Source organism: Nicotiana tomentosiformis, chromosome 1 (assembly GCF_000390325.3).
Source record: "Nicotiana tomentosiformis chromosome 1, ASM39032v3, whole genome shotgun sequence".
Taxonomy (NCBI): domain Eukaryota; kingdom Viridiplantae; phylum Streptophyta; class Magnoliopsida; order Solanales; family Solanaceae; genus Nicotiana; species Nicotiana tomentosiformis.
The window spans coordinates 39,160,456-39,167,114 of record NC_090812.1 but is presented as its reverse complement, the minus strand read 5'-3'; the positions used below and the strand labels follow the sequence as shown (position 1 = coordinate 39,167,114).

General features: G+C 37.3%; 1 long non-coding RNA gene across 1 annotated transcript; it reads left to right on the top strand.

Annotated features, from left to right (window-relative positions):
- The first annotated feature begins 2,757 nt into the window (after nucleotides 1–2,757).
- On the top strand, nucleotides 2,758–5,718 carry LOC138896479 (uncharacterized). Its single transcript, XR_011409658.1, has 2 exons — nucleotides 2,758–5,089; nucleotides 5,341–5,718. It is a non-coding gene; the product is annotated as an uncharacterized lncRNA (long non-coding RNA).
- The last annotated feature ends 941 nt before the right edge of the window (nucleotides 5,719–6,659 follow it).

Here is a 6,659-nt window from a genome sequence, read left to right as displayed (position 1 = left end):
CGATGGTTCCTGTATACAAGAACAAGGGTGATATTCAAAATTGCAATAACTATCGGGGTATCAAGCTGCTTAGCCATACTATGAAAGTCTGGGAGAGAGTGGTAGAGCTAAGGGTGAGGAAGAGTGTGCCTATTTTCGAGAACCAGTTCGGATTTATGCCGGGGCGTTCGACTGCCGAATCCATCCACCTTGTTAGGAGATTGATGGAGCAGTATAGGGAGAGAAAGAAGGACTTGCATATGGTGTTCATCGACTTAGAAAAGACGTACGATAAAGTTCCGAGGGAAGTTTTGTGGAGATGTTTGGAGGCTAAAGGTGTACCGGTTGCCTACGTTAGGTTGATTAAGGACATGTATGATGGAGTAAAGACTCGAGTGAGGACAGTGGGTGGGGACTCGGACCATTTTTCGGTTATGATGGGGTTGCATCAAGGGTCAGCACTCAACCTTTTTTTGTTTGCTCTGGTGATGGACGTACTGACGCGCCACATCCAATGGGAGGTGCCGTGGTGTATGTTATTTGCAGATGATATTGTATTATCGATTGACGAGATGCAAGACAGTGTGAACGCGCAATTAGAGGTATGGAGGCAGACCCTGGAATCTAAAGATTTCAAGTTGAGCAGGACCAAGACAGAATACTTGGAGTATAAGTTCAGTGGCGAGACTCAAGGAGGGGAAGGGGAGATGAGGCTGGACTCGCAAGTCATCCCTAGGAGAGAGAGTTTTAAGTACCTTGAGTCTATTATTCAGGGAGATGGGGAGATTGATGAAGATGTCACCCATCGTATTGGGGCGGGATGGATGATATGGAGAATCGTTTCCGGTGTTTTGTGTGACAAGAAGGTGCCACCAAAATTTAAGGGTAAGTTCTACAGAGTGGTGGTCAGACCAACGATGTTGTATGTGGCTGAGTGTTGGCCAGTCAAGATCATTCATGTACAGAAGATGAAGGTAGCAGATATGAGGATGTTGAGATGGATGTGCGGGCACACCAGGTTAGATAGAATCAGAAATGAGGTTATTCACGATAAGGTGGGTGTGGCCCCTATTGAGGACAAGATGCGGGAAGCGCGACTTAGATAGTTTGGCAGGGGCGACTCAATAAATATGGAGGCCTAAAGCAAAACTTTAATGAGGGGCATTTTTTTTTTTATAATATATAAAAGAAAAAATTCATATATAATTTCATTTAAATTATGTATTTCTAATTTTTCATATGCAAAGTTATTAATAATTTTATCTAATCCATTTAATTTCTCTTGAGATATACACGTTGTGGGACAGTATTAAGGTTTGAACCTTTTTTGAGTTATGAATTAATAATCAAATCTTTTCTCAATTTATGGTCTAGAGAGTGATTCCCAAAAAGATATTTTTCTCAATTTATGATCAACAATTTAATCCTACTTTTTTACTATAAAAATTTATACTTTCTCACTTAAAATATTAAATATTCTTCTAAAAATAAATTAATATATAACCTATTAGAAAAATTTGGGCCCCCAAAAATTATGAGGCCCAAAGCAGCTGCTTTAGCAGCCTTACCCTTGGGCCGACAATATGGTTTGGTCATGTGAAGAGGAGGAACACATACGCCCCGGTGAGAAGGTGTGAGAGGTTAACATTAGAGGGCCTACGAAGAGGTAGAGGTAGGCCAAAGAAGAGGTGGGGAGAGGTGATTAGGCAAGACATGGCGCAACTTCTGTTGACCGAGGACATGACCATTGATAGAAAGGTATGGAGGTCGTGGATTAGGGTAGTAGAGTAGGTAGTCTAGAGTGTTCATAACAGTAGTATTGGCACGCAGTCTCGCTTTCTGTTGGTAGTACGTTTTTATGACTAACCGTTATTTTCTTTCATCGCTGATCACCTTACTGTCTTGTTGTTTTTATTCTGCTTTTATATGTCTTTTTGGTACTGTCCCTTTTTGTCTATATTTTCATTAATGTGGTGCTTATGCTTTCCTGAGCCGAGGGTCTATTGGAAACATCCTCTTTATCCTCACAAGGTAAGGGTAAGGTCTACGTACATACTACCCTCCCCAGACCTCACGGTGTGGGATAATACTGAGTATGTTGTTATAAACAAAAAAAGACCAAATATACCTTTGTACTGTAAGAAAAAGTTTAAATATATCCCTCATTATACTTTGGGTCCAAATATACCCATGTTGTTACGCTATTTGTTCAAATATATCCTTCTTCCGTTAAATTTGTCCAAGATGTACATCTAATCCTACGTGGCACCGACATCTGATGAGGTAGATGCCACGTGGCATGCCACCTCAGCGCCCCTTACCCATTTTACCCTTCCCCTATATTTTCTTCCACCACTAAAATTCCTTCCCCTCCACCCCCATTGCCACCATTACCATCATCATGAACAATATTGAATTTTCAGCTAGTCAACTCAGGTCAAAGCAGAGTATCTGAACAATATGAGTATGGTGAAAATTCAATATTGTTCATGGTAGGGTTATGATGGTAATAGTGGCGGAGGGGAAGAAAATTTTAGTGGTGAAAAAATAAATAGAGTGGAGGAATAAAATGGATTAGGGGCGCTGAGGTGAGGTATATTTAAACTCAAAGTATAAGGAGAGATATATTTAATCCTTTTCTTATATTACAAGGTATATTTGGACTTTTTGATTTCCTAAAAGGTTTACCCAAATTAATTTGACTTAAACAACACTTATTTTGGATGAAAAGAAATAGTAAAAAAAGTAGAGAGAAAAAAAAGAGACCAATGACCATAGTCGACGACTGCTGTAATTTACACCAACACAAGAAAATTGTAAACCCAAATCCCAATATAACCTCTCCTTCTTGTGACATCCCCTCACCCCTCTCCTCTCCTCTCCCTCCCTCTCCTTACTTCCCCTGTTTCTCCATCTTCTACAGTTCTTCACAAACTCCTCAAAATTTCCACAATCCATTTTCACTTTCTTGATCCAAATTTCAAGAAATGAGGATCAGAAAATCCACACCCAATTCATCTTCTTCACCTTCTTCCTCATCCCTTTCTTCATCATCTTCATCTTCTTCATACAGCTTTTCCTCATTAACCAACAATTCTTTAGCTTCATCTACAGATTCATCTTCCTCAACACCTTCAACAACTTCAACTTCAACTTGTACTACTACCAGATGTCAAGGCCTCGATCTGCTTGTCAAAGCCATTCATTTAGTCACTGCTGGTTCTGTTGTGGGTGTCCCTTACATTCAGAAAAGAGTCATTACTAGGAGGAGAAGAAGAATTATCAGCTTTGACAGTCTTTTTATAGCTGGGATCAACTTTAAAGGCAGTGAATTGCCTAAAAGGCAACAAAGGAAGCAGAGATTGAAAAGTGTTCCTACTAAGTATCAAGATTCTGTGCTGATTCAGTCATCTAAACCTAAACCCAAAAGCAAAAGACTTCAGAGATCTGCTAAAAAGACTTGTGAGCAATTGGGGTCTTGAAAAAACTTTTTTTTTTAATTATCTTCTTATTTCAAGATCTTAGATGATCTTTTCTTTAGAGGTATTAATTTGCTAAAGTATATCTTTTTGATATTTTCTGGGGTTGAGTAATTTTTTGTGTTTCTGGAATTTTGAATATGTTATTAAGTGTATTGAATTTTGGATCAATGAATAGATGGAGAAAAATGAAAATTTTTGGGTATCAGATTCTGATCTGACTTGTGGATCCTTTGGATTTCTTGGTAGCTAATGAAATTTTATCTTGTACTAGATTTTGGATTCTTAAAATTGATTTAGTGTTTCAAAGCTGAAAGATTTTCTTGATTGTTGTTCTATGATTTTGTAAATGCTGAAGTATTAACTAACTTCATTGCTTGCACTTCAACTGAACAAGTTAACAATTGACTTGGTGTGTTCTGTGTAGGGGAGAATGGAGAATGGAGATATTGATCTTATTAGTAGTGAGCAAGTTCATATTTGTGAGCTCATTTCTATATGGTATAATTCTTGATTTTCTATTCTTGATTCTCACAAAATTGTAGTAATTTGATCCTTTATTCTGATTCATTTGGATGGATTTAGGGTGATGCAGCTTGTCACTCTTTGCTTATTTATGGCTTGCTTAGTTTAATTTTTCGCCTTCATTGATCTTGGATAATGAAGATTTATAATGGCAGATTTTGTTTCTAATAGGTAAACTAAGTGAATTAGTTTAGCATTATGGTTAATTGGTTATATATCTTTACAAATTTGATTCACGTATGATTTGGGGAAGTCCAAGCTGAGGTTCAATTCTTAGTAGACTCTGGTATTTGCATTTCTAAAGCTTTACATTCTGAGTTTCTGGCAATGGAACATTTGTTTTTTGCTCAATGTAAAGAGTGTCATTTCTGTTCATACATTATTGGTTGCATTTTCCTGCTTGTTGTTGATATTTACCTGTTTTTATTCTTGCTCTTGAGTCGAGGGTCTTTCGGAAACAACCTCTTTATCCCCAGGGTAGGGGTAAGGTCTGCATACATATTATCCTCCTCTGACCCCACTTATGGATTCCACTAAGTTATTGTTGTTGTAAAGAGTGTCATTTCTATGCTTTCAAATATATTGAAGGAACTTGAGATGGAATAGGTTTGAGGAGTGAGTCATGAGCTGCACCAGCTGCTCCGGGAAAATTAATCACCCCTCTACCACTAAGCACTTGTCTTTATTATATCGATGGTGTCTGGGGAGCTTGCATGCGATTCGACTATTTCACCGCCTACTATCTCCTACTAACCAAGGTACCAGGTAACTCGTATGCATCAATATTTATAATTTTTTTTTTGTATTTGCTCTGAATTGAGCTCTGGTCTCCATGATTTTTATCCCACCTCATTTACCGCTGGGTCGGACTTTGGGTGCCCTCAATTGCAAGAACTTGCCTTCTTTTTTTTCTTTCTTTTTTCTTGGCAACCACTTGTTAAAAATCATTTCTAATCATTGCAAGAACTTGCCATTCTTTGTTATATAAGCTGGTGCATGATCCAGCCAGATGGATTGGCATACAACAAATGGAATGCGAGTCAATTGAGTAATGCCGATACTTATACTGGTGGAGGTAGCATGCACCGATGAATAACTAAATCTAGGTACGAACAAGCTGACACATGCACCACCGCAACTAAAAGAATGACTTAATTGAGTTAATGGCTAGCCAAGAAGAATTGTTTTTTAGTATACATCCCATCCTTGATGTTAGAGATCAAACCAAAATTGAAAATTTGTATAATGGGCAACAACATATAAACGCTTGAATGAGTTTGCATTGCACCTTTGATTATTTTTTGGGTTCGTTAAACCTCCTTATTAAAACCTAAAATTACTATGCCATTACTCTCAGGAATGATGATGCTGGCAAGAACTTCCATATTTTGCACAATATTGAGCCATCTAGTTCACAACATCCTCAATTGTAGCATATGTAAGGGGTCGTTTGGTATAAGGGACAAGGATAATAATCCCGGGATAAAATTTGGGATTAACTTTATCCTATGTTTGATTTGGCGTATTAGCTAATCCGGAGATAACTTTTACACTAAAATGGTGAGATTAGTGTTATCCCATATAGAAGGTGGGATAACTAATCCCATGGATATCCCACCATTGTACCAAACAACACCTAACTGTAAGCAGCTGTGCTTTGGGCCTTTGCCATGTCAAAGCATCTTACTTTGGACCCCATATTAAGGGAAGGGCTTGAAATTGTCCAAGTGTTCAATGGTGCAACTTTTCAGGAATCTTTACACAAATAGTCAACTATATTTACTGTTTACTTCTTTTAGTCATATACATTTATTAAACACGATTATACACATATAATACATGAATTATGTATATATTATACCTCCACCAGCTATTTTTAGCTTAAGCGGTTGGGGGTGCGGTGATTTGAGTTAATTGGTTAGTCCATATTAAGGTTCAAAACGGCTTTCAAAATTTCTCTATAGCTTCACGAGCAAAATACATAATTTCCAGTGATAGTTCGGCTTTGATTTTTATAACAAAGACTCCCTGGAAAAATAACATTTTGTAAGTTCCCGAAAGAAAGACAATGCAAATAGTTATCGTGTTTCTTTTTGTCATGACTGATTTTTTCATTTCTTATATTGACCCCACAATGATTGATTTAATTTCCATCCTTTTATTTTTATAGCTTATACTACTTGTAATTGGTGTTTGACTAATGTATAAAAGAAATCAGCGTTTTTTCCCCCAACTATAACATGTTAGTTTAATGGAACTGACTAATCTTAAGCACCTTTTTAACAATTACTACTTACAGAGTTGTTAAAATCGACCTATTTACTTCAAATAGTGCTGATCTAAGTTTGTTTTGATGATTGACAAAGGAACGCACGCATGAATCAGTTCCATACACAATGTACACAGACACGGATAGATTCAAGCACAAGACATGCACGTGAAGGAGATAAGCTTAAGCGGTTATATCTAATATCTCATGAACGAAAATGTTGCATAATTGATAAGGTGTAGGACTCCTTACTCGAAGAGAATTCTATCATAGATAAAGGGGAAGTTAGAAGTTGAAAATAACTAGAACTCTTCCACCAAGAGTATATCATTAGAACGCTATATATCCATTTGTTCTCTTTTACACGCACAAATGCTGAAGTTAAGCAAGAATTGAGAGCAAAATAG